The 18,696-nt window shown below is 42.4% G+C and overlaps 1 protein-coding gene across 1 annotated transcript in view; it reads left to right on the top strand.

The window, feature by feature from the left end:
• The first annotated feature begins 6,239 nt into the window (after positions 1–6,239).
• chst6 (carbohydrate sulfotransferase 6) overlaps positions 6,240–18,696 on the top strand; it is an 18,908-nt gene continuing 6,451 nt past the window's right edge. Inside the window, exon 1 of the mRNA XM_019865295.1 lies at positions 6,240–6,486. The gene's annotated coding sequence lies outside the window, so the exon portion shown is untranslated. The remainder of the gene's footprint in view (positions 6,487–18,696) is intronic.

Raw genomic sequence — 18,696 nt, 5'->3', positions numbered from 1 at the left:
AAATCCTCCTGGATCCCCCGCACCCTGCCCACCACCTTTTCCAGCTACTCCCTTCAGGCAGGCGCTACAGATCCATGCGCACCAAATCCAGCAGACACTTAAACAGCTTCTTCCCTCTAGCCATTAACTCCCTAAACAGTCACTGACATAGTCACTCTTCTTGTACAAAAAAATACTGCTACTGGTCACTCTAAAATGGTTCAGTGATTTTCTGCACCACCTGTACAACTGTCATAGTATTGTATTCTACCACTGATCACTTTAGCTCTGCTTGATATTTTGCACATTGTCTCACAGTTGTCACTGGGTAGTACCACCGCACTACGGTTCACTTACATTACGAAATGTCCTTCCATACCTATTTGTCATGTCCTTGTTTATGATGATACTAATGCAGTGTGTTATACCGGAGACAAATTCCTTGTGTGTTCTACATACTTGGCCAATAAAGATGATTCTGATTCTGATGTGACTCTGACAGGAAATGACTTCTCCAATTTGCTGGTATTGCTGATGTGCTAACTTCAAAGAAACAGCCAACTTCAAAGAACCGTTATGCGATACTACAGTACAGTTCATTTCAAACTCATTTGACGGATCCAATACTTTGATAACATGTCCTATAGTGCCGTCAACCTGGTCTCACCATAGTTATTGAAGAAACTAATATCAAACCAGGGATCGAAATATCGCTGTGACATACATGTCGCATTGGGCTTACAGCCTTAGAATGTGAATGAAAAGCTCGATGTGACATGTTTGTCACAATAACAAAAATTGTAATAATCCACCCAATTTATTTAGCTGTATCTGCTATATTCAGTTGAAGTATGTTCTGCTTGTCAATTAAAAGTGTACTGAACAAGTAGAAACACAAAATAATGTGAAAGTAAAACACTTTTTGGAACTTTAACGTAATGTGTATTGTGTATTCTGTATTCTGTACTTTCTTATTTTTTAATAAAATTTTAGAATGCAAAAGAACAAGCAATACTCTCTTCGAAATGCAATCAAGATCATCCTGGGAGATGACAGTGACTTTGAGGGATGTGACGATAACTCAGATGAAGAACCAGATGACCCTCTTTACAATCCCATTAGCCAAGACAGGGAAAGTGATGAGTCAAGTGAGTGTGGTGATTCAGACAGTAGTGAATCAAATACTTCTGATGATGAACCACAACCAAATGTGAGTTCAAGAGAGCAAAATAAAAATACATCCATCCAAGGAAAAAAAACAAGAAAATGTCCATGGTCACAAAAAAAGGAACAGAAGGAACTGTCCAAGGGAAAAAAAAACATTTGCTTAGAAGAAGAAACCTTTTGAAATCCCTGAGTGCACATTCAGTGGTGATGTTTTGTGGTCAAGCTTTGTGAAACTCTCCAGTAAGACCACAACTACAAAGACTTTGCCGACAATCTTTTTTATTCAGCACCACTGGTACTCAACCTTCTTCAACAATAATCTACTTTGTGGGAACTCTGCGTGGCAACCGATTAGCTGGGTGTCAGCTTGAAGATGATAAAAGTCTTGCCAAGAGAGGCACAGGATCTGTTGATGCCAGGGTGGAAAAAAAAGAAAGGCTGGTCATTGTCAAGTGGTATGACAACAAATCTGTTACCCTGATCTCATCCTATTGTGCAGTTGAGCCTCAAGATAATGCTCGACGCTGGAGCAAAGCAGACAAGACATCTTGGAGGTCAGGAGACCACAAGGAATATAACACATTCATGGGAGGAGTGGATCTCCTTGATGCATGCATTGTGGTACCTCGACTTGTTCTGGCACACCATCATGTTAGGTCTGGTTAATGCATGGTTGATCTACCGCCGTGACTGTAAACTACTTGGTGTCAAAAATGTACTGCGACAAAAGCCCTTCCAGGCAGAGGTTGCCACTAGCCTCATTCTTTTGCAGGCACGAAGAGGCCGACCATCACTCAATCCCACATCTTTACCACCACCACCACTGGCCAAAAGGGTTCGTCTTGGAGTTCCAGATGATGTTCGCTCTGACCAAGTTGCACATTGGCCTGTGAAATGTGACAAATGCGGCCGCTGCAAACACTGCAAAGTCAACGTAACTACCACTCTCTGTGAGAAATGCGATGTGCGTCTTTGCTTCACTGAGGAACGAAACTGTTTCAAGTCTTACCATCTAGTGTAGGCTAAAAAACTTTGTTACAAACGCAACCAAATATGCAGCATTATTTATTGTTGATACTGTTGGCAATTTTGTGACACAAAGCTAAACTGAAGAATTTTATTTTAAACCTTGTCATTAAAGTCACAGCTACAATATATGTTGTTGAAATGCAAATAAAAGGCGCTTTTCATGTTACCAAGCACTAAAAACTGTCATGTTTACTTATTGCCAAATGAAGAACATTTTTTACCACTAACGCCCGATGTGATATATTTGTAACAACACAGATCTTTGGTATGAAAAAGTGTTGAAAAAAACATCAGAAATGTGTTTTATGTGATCCACTTGGCCTGTAGTGTATCCCGCATAATTTTCCTTTATGGAAACATGGGTCTGGGTTCTTATGGGTTAAGTATCTTGGGGTCTTGTTCACGATTGAGGGTAGGGAGCGTGAAATCGACAAGCGGATCGATGCAATGTCTGCTGTGATGAGGACTCTGGATCGGTCTGTCGTGGTGAAGAAGGAGCTGAGCCAAAAGGCGAAGCTCTCAATTTACCGGTCGATCTACGTTCCAACCCTCACCTATGATCACGAGCTATGGGTCTTGACCGAAAGAACGAGATCCCGGATACAAGTGGCTGAAATGAGTTTTCTCCACAGGGTGTCTGGGCTCTCCCTTAGAGATGAGGTGAGAAGCTCAGTCATCCGGGAGGGGCTTAGAGTCGAGCCGCTTCTCCTCCACGTGGAGAGGAGGCAGATGAGGTGGTTCGGGCATCTGATTAGGATGCCTCCTGGACGCCTCCCTGGTGAGGTGTTCCGGGCATGTCCCACCGGCAGGACACCCCGGGGACAACCCAGGACACGCTAGAGGGACTATGTCTCCCAGCTGGCCTGGGAACGACTCGGGATTCCCGGAAAGAGCTGGAAGAAGTGGCTGAGGAGAGGGAAGTCTCGGCTCCCCTGCTAAAGCTGCTGACCTCCAGACCCGACCCCGGTAGAAAATGGATGGATGGATGGAAAAAAAGTGGAGTGATGGGAGGGTCTATACACAGTGATACAGAGAATGGGAGGACTTAAAATGATCTCCCTTGAGACAAAAGAAGTTTTAAAAATGGATGCAGTCCCATCTCCTCTTTTACGATCCCTGGTAGAAAATAAAAAGTTAAAATTTGGTGGGCAAGCCTTGGCGAGAGCACTGGAGCTCCTGTGCCAAGCCATGTTTATGATAAAAGAATGCCTTCTAGGTTGGTATCTAATGGGTATGACGTCCGCCGTACCAAGTTCACAGGAGCAGATAGGAGTGGGATTTTATTGGGCAAGTTTCATTTAAACATCAACACCAAAGTATAAGCAATACAGTTTTAATATCAAAAAGTAAAGTTAATATTAGATCTGAGGGAGTTCACTTGAGCTTCAGGCCAATCAGATCCAAGCTGCAATTGGCCATTCCCAGGTGGTTGCAATTACCTTTGCATGAAACAATTAATGTCTACCAGACGTATTAACCACCACACACTAATATTACATAGTAACAATTTTGGATGGAGAGAAATGTGCACCTTTCTCCCATCCAAAAGTCAAAAAACCCCAGAATTTTTATGTCATCATGACAGAATGAATAAAGTCAAGGCATTGTTTTGCACACATTAAATATGCATGCGTGGTTTGACATCATTTCCTCTGTGCTCAAAGCTCTGTCGCGCACACCAAAGGAGTCTCTTCATCCTCAACTCACATTCGGGGGATTCTTAATCCATACCTGTCAATTTATACGTTTTCCCCGTATTTTATACGTTTTTTTTTAATCATTTCAAATCATGTACGGCGTATTACAACTTTTATACGGAAAAAAAAACAATTGTGAACCGATCTCACAAGGACCATTTTGGCTCAAATCCAGATCGTCTCACCTGCTGGTAGCCAACGACAATGCCGTCGTCGATCGCTACTATTGTCACAGCAAACTGGCAAAAGTAATCCTCAATCGTATATTTTTTTTCATTGCTGCGTACCGTCGGATTGATAAAGCATGATGTGCGCATGCGCGGTAAACCGTTGTACGGGTTTTTCTTGCTTTGTAAGGTGAATCGTAATCATTTATAAGGGCAGCTATTAGCCGAGGTTGACAGGTATGTTAATCATTACAAAATGTGCGTCCAAGCCCATTTTTAGAAAGTAGAAGCAACACAGCGGTTCGCAAATACAGTAACAACAATCAAGGTTAAAAAAAAAGGTGAACAACATTGAAAACCCCCATACCAGAATTCCAAGGAATACACTTCCACAACAATTAGCCTGAATTTCCACATTATGAACATTATGTCAAGAAATGTATAGGATAACAGACGTTTCATGGCTCAGACAAGCCCACTGCAGTTCAGAACATTTGAATGAAGTTGTTCCTTTATAATAATAATACATTTTATTTATAAGCGCCTTTCACCCTTATGTAGTCCACCATTTCCCCAACATGGATTTATATATTTAATTTGAGGAAAATGTGATAACAAGATCACAGACAGTGTTTATTTGAATGAAAATGCAAAGGCAAATAGTTAAAAATGGACAAAACAGAAACAGTAGGCAAACATGGATAACGTGGGTTGAGTGAGACACTTCACACTTATCAAGGCAGATTTATCAAACGTTAGTCGCCCACATTTAGGCAGCTAACACACTTCCTGTTTTCTTATTTCAAATCATTTGACACAACCTATTCAATACATCCTGATTTATATAGCGCTTTCACAACAGCTGCAACTGTAACAAAGCGCTGAACAAAACAGTTTAAAACAAAAAGTAAAATAATAAACACTCCAATGCATTACTTGAGTGTGAGTAACTGTGAACACAGAGTAACTGTGTGTGGACGTGTGAGTAAACGTATGTGCATGGGTGTGCAAATGTTTTTTTTCAAGATGAAAATGGGTGTTGATTGTTGATAAACCTTTTTCTAAGTTTTTGTTTTGCGGACCCCCTGAGATAGCCTTTGCCCACCGATAGCCACCCAAAGGATAAAACGGGACCCCAGGAATCTTCCTGTGTGTAAATGTGGTAAAAGGTTTTCTTTTTTTTGTTTGTTTTTTTGTGAAGAAAAATATCTCACCAAACTGACAGTTTTGGCTGTCACTTCAGCCTTCATCTGAACTGTCACTACCTCCTGGTGATGTGTCAAAAAACAGCGGAATGAGTTGGGAAACCTTCAAAATAAGGCTGCTGCTGCTTAAGACAATAATTTGAAGAATCACAAGTACAAAAATAGAAAAAGTCAAAGTTGTAGGTGCCATTCTAGTTTAAGAAATGAGCTGTGTGCTGGGAACCTCAAAGCGATATTAATAATTGTATTTATATGAAAATATTTACAACAAAGGAAATAAAACACAATTTGAAATTCATATTTTTTATTCACAATAAATAGTCGGAGAGCTTAGTGCGGCGGTGCGTCATGATTCATTTCAGATATCCTTTATTTGTCCCACACTGGGGAAATTTACAGTCTACAGCAGCAAAATTGGGGGGTAGAAAGAAGAAAAAACAAAGTGTTTGCATGCACAAAAATAAATGTTTCAGAAGATTCATGACAGGCATGGGATTGACGTGATATTTGAAGAGGAGTAAGTAGTTAATTGGCTGTCTGGATCGGCAAACTGAATGAGGGATAAACTGCAATATAGTGTGGCGCTAAACAGTGAATGAGGGGTTAGGGGATAAGGGTGTACATTCAGACACAGCTGATGTCTTCACACCGTCAATTGCATTATTTGGGGACTGCTGCAGTTAAAAAAATATTTTGGAATGTCAGTGCAATGTAAATATTTGAATACTTTTGTCATCGATATATTCTTTGAAGCATTAATATTAATCGTGGTGGGCATTGAGGTATCTTGGTAAAAAAATCAAAAAAAAAATCAAAATGCATTTCGCAGTAAAAAAAATGGAACGAAAAAATATTGAATCGTGACACAAACTTATCGAATCACTGGCGAAACAAAGTAGATTTTTAACCAGGCTCAGCAATCTACACAAGCGCACACAAAAACCACTGTCCCGCCGCAGGAGAACCTCACTCGCTTTGGTCCCGCCTGCCCCTCAACGTCCACCCAACACCCAACTTACCCTGTGACTCAGCCCCCGCCCAGCCTATTGGTGGCCCGCCAGCAATCTCTGGCCACGTCTCAAACTTCCCTTTGCACGCAGCCGGACGGATACAAGGTGGAGGTTGGCGAACAGCAGAGGAGAAAAAAAATCAGTGTGGAGAAGAATTGTGGAGGTCTCGATGTAGGGAAGTGCGAGAAGCCGGCTCCGTCTCGAAGCAGTGCAATCCCACAAAAGCCGAAAGGTAAACTTCAACCGCTTTATTTATTGTAACCATAACACGAACTACAACGATAAGTTTTTACCTCCTGAATCATTTCTATGACATTCACTCTGACGTCACGTCGAGTTTCAACGCGACCAAAGTCATACGGGAACATTTGTTGTTGCCTTTTGACCATTAATTTGTTTCAGATATTGAAGGAATAAGCGACGTTCTGTACCGTATAATGCGCATTTTATACTTACGTTTGACGGGGGATAGCAAAGAAAACACACCAACAACTTAAAAATGACCAGTTATCATTCTCTGAAGTGAACTTGTAAGACGAAGAAAAAAAGACAATAAATAAAAGAAACGCCTCTAAATTAATTAATGGTCGTCCTGGACCACTTTGTGTGCATCTTAACGATTGAGACATTTTAGTAAATGCTTTTTTGGGATAGTCAGAACATCACTGCATCTCAGACCATAAAGCAACATTCATAAAACTATTCCTGGATTAATTTAAAGTGGAACAATCAAACAGACCACTCAGCCACACACGTTTCGGATGAACGACGAGTTTGGGACCCAAACTCTAATTCATGATCAGCAGTTTTGAATCTCACTTCTTAAGGATGGATGGGCAGAAATCCTACCCTCCAAAGCCTTCCCAGAGGAGCGCAAGCTTTTTTGTAGCTGTAAAGTAGAGGTAAGATCGGGCCTAAAAAAATCCAGCCCGACCCAACCCGGGCCGCGGGTATTAAAGCTCGACCCGGCCCGAGCCCGACCAATTAACTTGATTTGGAGGCCCGAGCCCGAAGCAAACCCGAAATTTCATATTTTATTTGTGAAGACTCGGGAGGAGGACGGGTGATTGCTGATAACAAATTAAAGCCTGTTTTTTGTAACGAAATCTAAGTTAAACAAGACTGTATTAACATGTACATCTTTTATATTTCTGTTTCTGCAGAGAGTACATTAACCGACAATTTTCCATCATTGCCGGATTTTTTTTTAAGAGTTGACGGGAAAAATTTAAGACCGTACGTCATTTTGACGGGTTGAAAATTGGGCCATAAACCACAGCAGCAGTATGTTCTTAAGAATCTAGTGCGGCACTTTACGAGAGAGAAGCAGAAAGACAAAGAAGAACAATGACAGGTGGATAATAATGTGATGAGGCGACTTCTGTTTTTTTGCGAACCACGGTCTCTCTTGGCCAAAACTATTCACGGCCTCGAAACTAAAAAAAAAAAAGTCAGCGAGAGAGAAGCCCGGCCCGACCCGAAGCAATGATTGACATTTAATTTCTGGTCAGATCGGGCTCGGGCTGAAGATCTTACCTCTACTGTAAAGAGACCAACTAAATCCACTGGTGAAAGGACACTTTGATTCTCTCCTGTTTCATTTAGAACTGCTTCAAACAACATATGCAGGAAGAGTGGTTACAATTGCACGACTGTCCGTGTTTTATGTTATGTGCTGTGTGGTATAATATTATACAGTATATTTATGATTGTATTTCATGTGAACTGTTATTTTAAAAGCACTTTGTTGGAGTTGCAGTTGTTGTGAATGCGCTATATAAATCAGGATGTATTGTATTGTAAAATTTCAGTTTCAAGTTATAGAGTGATGGCCAGCATTCCTTATTGGCTACTGTTGCCTCTTCAGTTTCTTCAGAGTATTATTTGGAGCTCAGGATACACCAAGGTGTGATAACCACTTTTAAGAAGACACTTTTCTTTCACTGACACTGCACCAAAGAAAAAAAAAGGCACATTCACAGCCATGTTATCTCACAACGTTATCTCCCCTACTTTATCTGTTTAACATGTGCTATCTGTACATGTTTGAACAAAGTTAGTCCCTATAATAAGTGGTATAATAAAACAGTTGAATATTTATTTTAATTCCAATGTTTGAGCTGCATCAATTCCCTGACCTTGGTTGACACATAGCGCAGCTGTTGACAAAGACAGCCTGGCTTGTTTATTTTCCCTTGAAATGCAGCCCCTTTCAACAAACATTCACGGCTGCTCCATGCAGTGATGCAAAATCCGAAAGTGACCCAAACAAGCCGGTTATTTTTGCTTTATGCAGACAGCTGAGCATTGCATGTTCTGAGGTAACTGTATTCTCAAACACTAAATTGAGTCGAGACAAAAAAAAAAAAAAAATCAAATGTAACACTTAATATTTTTTATTGTTTTTTTTTTCTCTTTTTTTCCCCCACAAGACAGTTTGGGCGAATGGAGCCGAAACAAACAGCACTTACATGTTTGGTGTCGGGCGGTATCTTAACTTCTGGTCGATTTTTAAAGTGTTATACTGACAAGTGTGGTCACGATAAGTTTCGACTTTGATCCAATACCTGCATAAATCTTCACACCACTACTGAAACGATACCATGGTCTTTACCTTAAACAAATCAATTCATCATGCATTAAGTATTTTGGTATTTATTCTGATATGGACATGAGTGATAGTGTTTTCAATCATACATGACAAAAAGCTAAACATAAAATAAATCTCTCTTAGTTGAAATAATTTTTAATACACAATTTTATTTTAATGGACAAAGTAATATTACCTCACAACTAGACCCAGTTGCTTTGTGACAGAGATGTCAGTGGTCTCGTTAACCCAGACTGGTGATTTTGACGACTCTGCCCCAATTGGTCATCCAAAATCTTGCCAATCACCTCTACCATTAGGTATATGGATGTTTGTCTATTTGGTGTTGGCACAGACCTGGGGGCAAAGCAGACAGTAATTAGGCTGGCCTATTTTATTTTTAAAAAATTATGTGGAAAACATTGAATATACAATTATGTAACTGTATAACTTAAGAATTTACATTTAAACCATCAAAATAAGCGCAACCTAAGCAACTGCATAAGAGAATGAGAGGCTCATCTCTTGTGTGGTGGGGCCACCTTTGCTTGAGACACATAGATAATTGTGAAGGAGCCTTCAAGCACTCTGTTGTCCATATCTTTGCCGCAGTATCCTCTTTAAAAAAAAAAACAAAAACATAAAATCCCACCCCCAAACAATTATTTATTAAACTATCCTATCTAAACGATATAATTTTTGTTTTTGCAGCTTTATTAGTTGAGTGTTTTTAGGTACTACCATCTTTAATATAGTCCTCCTTCTCTTCAGCTGATTTGTGAATGGCTGTCATCTCTTTTTAACGTGTAGTTGGTTGATGGCTGTCTCACTTGGGAGGCAGCATTGCCTGCTGTATTCAGCCTTCCTGTGTGGAGTGTGCATGTTCTCCCCGTGCCTGCATGTGTTTTCTCCAGGTACTCCGGTTTCCTCCCACATTCCAAAAACATGCATGGCAAGCTGATTGAACACTCCAAATTGTCCCTAGGTGTGAGTGTGAGCGCGGATGGTTGTTCGTCTCTGTGTACCCTGCGATTGGCTGGCAACCGGTTTAGGGTGTCCGCTGCCTACTGCCCGAAGACAGCTGGGATAGGCTCCGGCATGTCCCGCGACCCTTGTGAGGATAAAGCAGATCAGAAAATGGATGGATGGATATACGGGTATGTGTGTCTGTATGTGTGTATGTTTAAAGATGTATGTGTGCTGTGTAGTTGTGTCATTTGAAAATGAAAATTCAATCAATCAATGAAACATACTTTTTTTTTCAGTTATATGGTCTAACGTGTGATATTGTACTTTTTTGTGTGACCTTAATTTTAAGTTTGGTTTCCACCCCGCCAGCCCTCATCCTCCCTGCCATCTGCACTCTTGCTTACACCCATCTCTACGGCCTTGGGTAAACATGTTGACATGCCCTTCGGTGAACAATCATCATAGGAGGATTTCCTGCTTTGTTCTTAAGTTCAACAAAGCAACATTCATTGAACACCTCAGTTAAATATTTGCTCATATATTGTCAATGTATACAGTCATACGAGTTTTGAGAACATGATCTTTATCCTTCTGGGACATAGTGATCACTTCCCATGAACTCCGTGATGTCAAGTCAATGTGGCTCAGAACCATTTGGTTGATATATTCATTCATTCATTTTCCGATCCATTTTCTCCTCACAAGGGTCACGGGGGGGCGATGCTGGAGCCTATCCCAGCTGTCTTCGGGCAGTAGGCGGGGGACACCCTGAATTGGTTGCCAGCCAATCGCAGGGCACACAGAGACGTACAACCATCCGCGCTCACTCTCACATCTAGGAACAATTTGGAGTGTTCAATCAGCCTGCCATGCATGTTTTTGGAATGTGAGAGGAAACCGGTGTATCCGGAGAAAACCCACACGGGCTCGGGGAGAACATGCAAACTCCACACCGGAAGGCTGGAGCCGGGATCAAACCCACGACCCCTGCACTGTGAGTTTGGCGCGTTAACCACTGGACCACCGGGCGCGCCCTATATCAAACATGGATCATCTAAATGCCTTTATTATTCACATACGAAAAAATAAACTTATAACTCAACTTCATTGACCGCTTTTTAAAATGTATTTAGAATACACCCGCAACTGCAACAAAGTGTTTTAAATAAGCCTAATGACTAGATCATAAAAAAGCTTGAAAGGGCTCTGGCCATGTTAGGGTACTAGCACGATAGCTTCGTGGCACCTTGGGGTACTGGCACATTGGATTTGACATTTTGAAATTGGCACAATTAACCTCTTACAGAAGGAATTTTGTTTTGGTTGTTACCTGATCAACTGTGATGTCATGTTCAGTCAACAGCAGGTGGCAAAATAGCCGCGGTCCGAGATGGATAAAAACTTGTAGATTTTGCTGCTAAATTCATATCCTGAAAACTCACTGTTAATCAGAATAGAGTGTTTCGAAAAATGGGTGCGTAAAGACCATATTACTGCAAAGAAACTTTGACTTGACTTCCTCTTTAAAAGGACACTTGGGTGCACTGAACATTGACACTTACATAATAGGTCTGTATGTAATAATGATACACTAAAAGAATATAGTGATTTCAGGGCTTATTTGTGACGAAAAAAGCCAGAGATTAGCACGCCCGCTTTTGGGGTGCAGCTTTGAGTCTACTGGTAAATTGAGGGCTTCGCCTTTTGGCTCAGCTCGTTCTTCACCACGACAGACCGATACAAAGTCTGTATCACAACAGACGCTGCACCAATCTGTTAGTCTATCTCTCGCTCCCTCTTGCCCTCACTCATGATCAAGACCCCAAGATACTTGAACTCCTCCACTTGGGGCAGGATCTCATCCCTGACCCGGAGAGGGCACTCCACCCTTTTCCGACTGAGGACCATTGTTTCATATTAGGAGGTGCTGATTTTCATCCTATCCGTTTCACACTGTGCTGCGAACTGCTCCAGTGAGAGTTAAAGATCGCGGCGTGAAGAAGCCAAGAGAACCACATCATCTACAAGAATCAGCGATGCAATACTGGGGCCACCAAAACGGAACCCATCAACGCATCGGCTGCGCCTAGAAATTCTGTCCATGACGGTTATGAACAGAATCTGTGACAAAGGGCAGCCTTGGCGGAGTCCAACTCTCACTGGAAACAATTCCGACTTACTGCCGCCAATGCAAACCAAAGTCTGACATCAGTGGTATAGGGACAGACGCGCCCCCCCCCCCCGCCCCCACTGAACCCCCCCAAGGGACACAGTCGAATGCCTTTTCCAAGTCCACAAAGCACATTTAGACTGGTTGAGCTAGCTCCCATGTACCGTCGAGGACCCTGCTAAGCGTGTAGAGCTAGTCCAATCTTCCACGCCCGGGACGAAAAACACACTGCTCCTCCTGACTCTGAAACTCGACCTCCCGACAGACCCTCCTCTCCAGCACCCCTGAATAGACCTTATCAGGGAGGGTGAGAAGTGTGATCCCTCTGTCGTCGGAACACAACCACGGTTCCCCTTTCCTAAAAAGTGGGACCACCACCCCAGTCTGCAAATCCACAGGCACTCTCCCCAATGACCACGCATTGTTGCAGAGCCGTGTCAACCAGGACAGCCACACAACATCCAGAGCGTTGAGGAAGTTTGGGCTGATCTCATCCACAGAGATAGGAGAGCCCACCTCATAGTCCTCAGACTCTGCTTCCTCTCAGGAAGGTGTGTTGGTGGAGTTGAGGAGGTCTTCGAAGTATTCTGCCCACCGACTCACAATGTCCTGAGTCAAGGTCTGCAGCGCCCCATCCCCACTGTGCACACTGTTAAGGGTGCACTGCTTCCCCCTCCTGAGACTTAGGATGGTGGACAAGAGTTTCCTCGAAGCCGTCCAGAAGTAAACTTCCATGGCCTCACCGAGCTCTTCCCACGCCCATTCTTTGCCTTAGTGACCATATATGTATATACGTGTGTGTGTGTGTGTGTGTATGTATGTGTGTCAGTTTGAATTTACTTTCATATCCTACCCCATGTTTTGCCCTTTTATAGAGGTTGCATTTTGAAGAAATCCTCATCAATTTTTTATCTGATTGTCTTGAAACTGCAGGTATTTCATCTCAAAATGTTCGAGCGGAAAAGTAAAAGTCAAGCTTTTTGTTTTGTTGATGGTTCTACGCGTTGTTTTCCATGAAAAATTATGCTGGTCTGGAGATGCCTAAAAACATGAAACTTTATTTTACTTATTTAAGTATCTTAGAAGCTCACAAGCACATCTTACAAATATTGAAGAAACAGCCCAGTTTTGTTTCAACCAGGTTTATTTGCTGTCTTAAAAATTGTTATATCATTTTGCCAAGTGATGTCTTACTTGCCGTGATCAAGTGATGATTCTGTCGATGTGCTTTGTTGTGATCAAACTCGTACTCTAATAATGCCAGGACACGAGAGACTGTGTTTGGGATGTAGTTCTTTTTCAAGGTTTTTAAAATGGTTCAATAAAGCCAGACCTACTCTCCTACCTACTATAATGCTTGTGGAGGCGCTCAGTCTTACAGGAAAGTTCCATCGTAGAAAGGGTTCTGTCAGTCGTCATCTGTACCTGTGGGTAAAAAACAAAAAAGATTTTTTTGTTTTTTACCCACAGGTACAGATGACGACTGACAGAACCCTTTCTACGATACCTACTATAATGTAACTGTAATAGTGTGTAAAAAAAAAAAAAAAAAGTACTTTTACCAATAATGTTTCACATTTTGTACTCATGTACATGTTCTTTGTGCATAGATGTAAGATTATATGTAAATATTTTTTCCCCATATTTTTGTTAGAATTAACTGCGTCAGAGAGTGAGGACTTAGCAATATGGCCTGAAATTCTTACCATGGTATTTTTGAATCCCTTTAGAGTCATGGTGAGTGTAAAAGTTTAAGAATGGGTTATTTAAATGTGAAAGGTAAATATTTCCTGTTAAAAGATCATATATTTATTCTCCTTTTCATTGAAATTTTGCATTTATATGTAAACGTCTGCATTTTTTTAATGTAATGAAATCTAAAAATGTTTGTGAAGTCTTTTAGCAAAGCTAAGTTCATCTTAGAAAAATTTTGAGATAATATGTGGATCTCAATACGTAGTACCATAATTTCCAGACTATGAGACGCTACTTATGTCACACGCTCTCAACCCTGTGGCTGATTGAATGATGCGGCCTGTTTAAAGATTTTTCCAACAGCTGCCAGGGAGCACTCGAGCAGAAAAGGTAACAGTGAGACGCTATCATGTGTCACAATAAATAAACAGCCATGAGAGGGTGCATTTCACCTGTGTTTTGAGCTGGACTGCAATCAGAAAGCTGTGTTGCTGGGTCTATGACAGACTTGACCGAACATCAAATCATTTTTATGAAGACTTTATTCCCAGCTGAACATGTACAGTAGGGTGGTCCATTTTGGAAAAGTTTGTCGGATTCGTCGGGCCGGGTCGGAAATCTTGTCGATACTATGACACAAGGATGTGTGCAAAATTTTATTCCGATCGGATAATTTTATCCCGTCCCGCAGAGCGACCAAAGTTTCCCCTATGGAAAGAATCTTACGGGGCTGAATGGTAGTACGGTTTCTCCCGTACAGTAAGGATTTTGTTTTGCTCAGTTCACACTTGCAATAATTCAAAGACGGAAGACAGGAACGCATGTATTGCAAAAAAGGCAACCGTGGTTATCCTTCAACACTGGTGAGATTGTTGGTCCATGTTAACTGGTCCATCTGTCTATCTAATGGCGCCGCAGAACGCGCTGATGAGGGCGACGCCCCTCTCCGCAAAGTCGTTCACCACCCGTAGGTGACGAGCGCGCCGACGAGCCGTGGTGAGCTTCGGGCTGCCCAACAAGCCACACTTCGGTGGCTGAGCGTGAGCGTCTTGCAGTTGCAGCGGCCATGCTGAACGCAGGCACAGCCACGACTAACGCAATACGCAACGCTTCTCCTGGCCCAGCAGGAACTGCCGATCCTCGTGCTCTTTTTTTTTTTTTTTTTTTCGATGTCGAAAAGCGTCCTCAGTTCAGCGTCCAGTAAGAATTCCGGCGATTCTCGACTTCAATTGAAAGATATTAGCTCGCCAGTAGGTGACCGTTGTGTGTTAGGCGTGCGTTTGAGTTTGTCTCCGGCTGCTGAGAGCAGCGATGGAATGGTTAGTTAGTCAGGAGGTGATCGTTCGGGCAACATTCAGCCCAGCCAGTGTCACGCATGGCAAACAGGGCACGGTTAAAATACACATGTTCACCCTATTGAGACCAGTTGTTATGGTGGAAACTTTGGCCGCTTTGCGGGACAGGAAAATATCATCAGATCGGAATGAAATTTTGCACAGAACCTTGTACCATAGTATCGACAAGAATTCCGACCCGGCCCGACGAATCCGACAAACTTTTTTTTTTACCATGAAAATGTGGACCACCCTAATGTACAGCATTAATAAAATGAAAAACTGAGGTATGTCAAATGAGACTAACAAATAGAAAAGTATACAACAATATACAGTACAACAACAGTGGCTTGTGAGCACTTTGCATGTTGTATGTGCCCAAAACACGTGGAAAACAACTAATCTCCCCTGCTTCACCACTGTTCATACGGCCCACTGTGCGACACCATTTAAACTCCCAAACGGCTACATTTTACTCTTAATATCAGCCAGGTTACAATGCCGATTGGCGATCCATCAGGTCTGAATAGGCACAGCTCAGCGTTAGTCTCTCTTCACTTTGTGATCCAAGTCGCATGAGATTTCCCACGAGATTATCCACTGCTCCTTTTAAAGTGATAGTGCTCCATTTATTAAATGAGGCATCATTCACTATAACAGTCATAGTATTGTTCACCTGCTTAACAATGCCAAAAGAAAACCTCCCGAAAGACATTGTCTTGAAAGTTGACACGAAAGCGTGGATGGTAGAAAGCCTAATGAAGGACTGTTTGACCGAGTGTTACGGCAGGCAACGGGGTCTTTTTTTTTTTTTTTTTTTTTTAACACTAGCCGTGTGAGTGCTGTTTTACAGCCGTTGTGCTGCAGCGTTAACAGGCAAATAAAAGTTCAGGTTAAGTTATCAAACGTTGAAACCAGTCTTTTTGTGTACCATCTTTCTTTACACATATCTCATGTTACAATATGGGCAACTGCAGCTTATAGACAGGTGCGGCTTGTGTGTGTGCAACATCATTTTTCCTTTAAAAATGTAGTGGGTGCGGCTTATAATCAGGTGCGCTCTCTAGCCCGGAAATCATGGCTGACATCATCCGTAAGAGTGTTCCAGTATTCAAGCGTGTGCTAATTAATGAAGCTGTCATCCCATTTTATAACTAGATACTTATTTGTAGTACTACTCTCTTTATAGCCGCTTGCTTTCTTCCCTAATGCGGTTCTAGCCAGACTTTTATGAAAATTGATCTTTCCTGACTGCGTTTCACATTAGTGATTAGCATTAAGTTCACCATCTTCTCATGTTCTCTCTTCTTAGGTGTTGCATGCTTAGCGACTCCTCATTCGCCTTCAGTGAAATCGCTACGTGCTAGAAGGGTGTCTTCTATTACACAATACACTACAATACATTCATTCGTTTTCCGAACCGCTTCATCCACACTAGGGTTGCGAGGGGTGCTGGAGCCGATCCCAGCTCTCTTCGGTCAGTAGGCGGGGGATACCCTGAACTGGTTGCCAGCAGGGCACACAGGGCACACAGAGACGAACAACCATCCGCGCTCACACTCACACCTAGGAACAATCTGGAGTGTTCAATCAGCCTGCCCTGCATGTTTTTGGAATGTGGGAGGAAACCGGAGGACCTGGAGAAAACCCACGCAAGCCCGGGGAGAACATACAATCCGCACAGGAAGGCCGGAGCTGGAATTGAACCCGGTACCTCTGCACTGTGAGTTCGACGTGCTAACCACTCGACTACCGGGCCGCCACTACAATACAATACATCTTTATTTATGTAGCGCTTTCACAACGGCTGCAGCTGTAACAAAGCGCTTTACAGAGCAGTTAACATAAAATAACAAATTAATATCACATGTAACATAAGTCACGGACAGTCATGCAATCTTAACCACTTTTCCTGGGTACGCTTTGTTGTTTGAAGCAATTACAGAAGGAGGAGAGAATCAAAGTGTCTTTTCACTAGTGGATCAGAGACGTCATGCTCAAAATGTGCATGTCTGCTACAAGCTAACTCTGAAAGCACAAAAAAGCTCTAGCGTCCATTGACAAAAAGATTTGTTCACTTCTCCTGTCCCATGTAAATCCGCTTCAATTCCTCGCACCGACTCACAGTTCCAAATAGGCATCCGCGCGCCACACTGAGGCTGCTCTCTCCTCATCCTCAGCTATAGCAGATCATCCAGCCGCATCAATGCAGACTGTCCCAACAGCGCCGACATCTCCGCTGAACAAAATGGCGCTGTGACAAATGCTGTCCATTACCGGAACAAAATACACAAGCACCCCGGGGCTGTCCAACAGTGACAGTCCAATACCACCGACATTCGTCCCAGTCAAAATCAGTGCTGGTGCACACGTGCTGCCGAGAATGAGCAACCACAGATTCTTCTCCATCGACGAATGTCGCGGCCAAAATGCTGAAAACACTCCACATTGATTCCACGTGAAGGGCATCAAACATCATATGGTAAAACACAAGACAAAAATAAACAACAAAAATAACAAAGGCAAAGCTCTTGAAAAGCTCTTGCCGACGGCTGCCAACTACGGTGCCATCTTCATTACATTTTCTTACTTGTTGCCACGGAGCCTCAAATTAATAATCGAGAGGAGAGGGCTGCATGGTGTCGAACTAGCGTGGTTAGCGTCTACTGTTTTCAAGCAGCCACGAAATAAAGGACTTCCGGGAGTTTTGGGTGACAGTGTGACGTCGTCTCAACACTTTTTTTAACCGTCTTGGAGCATGTTAATGTGACCTGTCCACACTAGCATGCCACTGAGTGGTGAGCTTGGTGGGTAAAAGCTCTTTAAAAAAATGAATAAAGTGGCCTTGCCCATGATAAATTATGTTGCCTGAGATCGCGATCCCATTTCGATCTCAAAACGATATGTCGTTCATCATTCTTCGGTCCCCATCACTCGCTAAATTTGACTCTAAGTCTGAAGGAACACCGCAGCAGACTGTCTTGCGTTGTAAACAACCATCCAGTCACCTCCAAACAGCTAGTACGGCAATGATGATGCCAACGATGACATGTAACGCACGTTGCCAATTGGCAAGGTGACAAGCGGAAAGCACCAACACTATACAAAGCTGCTCTGTATGCGTTTGGTGTCTTGTCAAACACATTCTTTTTGCCTTGGGTGGCCTAGTGTGTCCTTGATGTAGTCTGTGTGCGGGATAACGAAAACTGAATTTTTAATGATCTTTTTTTTTAAATTTCTGGTGTAAGGGTCAAAATTGTAGATTTTAGAGGCCTTTTATTTTGAAATACAACATCAGAGTTTAATCACAGTACTTTGGTTGAATAACTTGGGTGGCTTATTGTGTCCTACAAGTCGTCTGGTTGCGTGATAAGATAACCTTTATTTGTCCCACACTGGGGAAATTTGCAGTCTACAGCAGCAAACTTGGGGGGGAAGAAAAAAGAGTGTTTCATAGCACAAAATAAATGTTTCAGAAAAGAACTGTACACAGTTCAATATAAGTGCAATATAAAATAAAGCATTAGCAATATATTTGTAGAATAAATATAATAAATCAGAAAGGTGACTCTCCGATAGAGAGGTGACATTCCATGTCCCGAGAGCTAGCTTCTGTAGCCGAGGATCGGACTGCCAAGGTCCCCGCCTTTGGCTCCCGCCCAGCCCAAACGGCCACCGACCCCC

This window comes from Hippocampus comes, unplaced genomic scaffold (genome assembly GCF_001891065.2).
Source record: "Hippocampus comes isolate QL1 unplaced genomic scaffold, H_comes_QL1_v1.1 scaffold180, whole genome shotgun sequence".
NCBI classification, from domain to species: Eukaryota; Metazoa; Chordata; class Actinopteri; order Syngnathiformes; family Syngnathidae; genus Hippocampus; species Hippocampus comes.
This window is presented reverse-complemented; position numbering and strand designations above follow the sequence as displayed.